This window comes from Anneissia japonica, unplaced genomic scaffold, assembly GCF_011630105.1.
Source record: "Anneissia japonica isolate Jap-2015-1 unplaced genomic scaffold, ASM1163010v1 scaffold4054_len1135799_cov195, whole genome shotgun sequence".
NCBI lineage: Eukaryota > Metazoa > Echinodermata > Crinoidea > Comatulida > Comatulidae > Anneissia > Anneissia japonica.
In genome coordinates, this window is record NW_022694605.1 from 131,737 (window position 1) to 133,739 (window position 2,003).

General features: G+C 36.9%; 1 long non-coding RNA gene across 2 annotated transcripts in view; it reads right to left on the minus strand.

Annotated features, from left to right (window-relative positions):
- Positions 1–2,003, minus strand: part of LOC117101093 — a 23,086-nt gene that overhangs the window by 10,247 nt on the left and 10,836 nt on the right. The window lies entirely within an intron of this gene.

A 2,003-nucleotide genomic window follows, 5' to 3' on the forward strand; every position in this document is an offset into this window, starting at 1 on the left:
TATATATATTACTGCCACTTCTTATAGCCTATTGTTTCTAACCATTCATGCCTGACTATATAGGGCTACTACCTTGCTTTTTCTACCCTCATTTGACACAGATGATGATGTCCGAAAGTTCTGGTTCTATTTCTCTGTTGACTTACGTTTACACTTTAGCTGTTGCTTATCAAATTTTTATCTCTATCTAAAACGAGCCATTTTTGCGTTCTTCGGTTTTTTTTGCCTTTTAATCTACACATATAGACCTAATTATATATGTGTCAGGTATACAGTTATCATTATATTTATACTGTATAGTTCTTATAATTTATTAGCCAGATATTTATTACTATAGGCCTACTTAAAATACATGATATTATTATTGACCCATTATTTTAATTACATTTTAGTACTGGTGCGTCATAAGTACATATATTAGTGATATTAGTCTAGGTAACCTTAAACTGTTTAATATCAAACAGGTGCGAGGAATGTCCAGCAGGTGTGCTGATAGACGGAGAGAGAGCTTCACAATTATAATAGATAGGTTGACATATACAATTAGTATACTTGTAAGTTTATACCCCCATGGTTACAATAAGCATCAATACGAATTTATTTCGTATTAATTTTTTTTTCGTGATCTTACAATTATTGTTAACTAATAACATGAGTAGTTAATATGTACTTTGAGTAATACAATTCAATGTTTATCATATGAAATTAAAATATATTTTCCTTTTGAACATATAACAATTAACAGAAAATTCACTTCTTGGTAAACAAAATTTGGGGGAAAATTGCAAGAAAAGTAAAGTGATCATAGTAAGCAAAAAATGGGGAATGTAACAAAAGGAGGACCAAATAAGCCTAAATTAAGCTGTAAATAATGATGAAGAATTTATGTAAAATTGTTTGAATGAAGGTGGGTGTTCCCCACGAAAGATAAAAAGCCTAAATTGGTTTTATATATCAAATGGCAGCATAAGCTGAATTGCATGTCAATTTTTTTACTTTCCAAAAGGGCCGGCCTGCTTGCATTGCGGCCCGCCTTCCTACTCCCTACTAAATCCTCCCCTGGGCGCTGGTTCAAACATGGCACGCCTATGGTAGTGGAACATCTTGTCAGGAAAGGACTCTAAACCTAGGTTCAGTGTACACTATTGGCTCATGTGCACTTAAAGACCCCAGTAGTACCGTACTGTACATCCTTCGAGAGAGGGTTACCCCGATGTACTGGTCCATTCACCACCTGTCGTTGTGGACAGACGAAAGTGTGCCTCTTGGTAGCTGATTGGACATGATGACACACTTGGGGAAGAAGAAAGTTGTTGAATGAGTTCCTACCTTTACGATTTACCTTTACCTTCATTGCATACCATCTTGTACCAACCTAGGGGATTTAGCGATATAGGTTTAGACATAGGCCTACAATTGTTTGAGCTCGTAATTCCTACTAGTAACTCATTCCTAGATTGTAGTTCACATTTGAACGTGTCCCGGTAAACCGGATACTATATTGCATTGTTTAGCCTTATGTAAGATAGTATAATACATTCTTATCTGAGATTAATCAGTGGACCTTTCGGTTTTTAGCCTTATCTACACTCGTAATTATGGGAGGTTTTTTTTTTATTGGTTTTTTTCGGGATGAAATAAGTGTTTGATTTATTTACTTAATTTTATGTACCTTGGTTAAATGCGGTACGAATTTAATAACAAAAATATTGTCTCTTGAAGAATGGTATTATTCCCCCTTAATTGATTTCTGGCCTTGTCTGATTACTATTTAGGTTTTTCTGCTTTTGAAAAGCCGCACCCCCTTATTTGAGGTGGCGCCGTCAACTTAGCAGTGCACGGTAGGGGAGCCGCAGGCTTATCCTCGGTGGAAGCTACCGGAGGCCAGCAAACTGACGCCGAGGTACCTGCGTGTACACGGTAGTGATGGCGGCGACATCTCAAAAGCGGGGGCGCGCGTATGCCATTTTCGTGATTTCTGAAGAGGAAATGGAGGAAAAAAA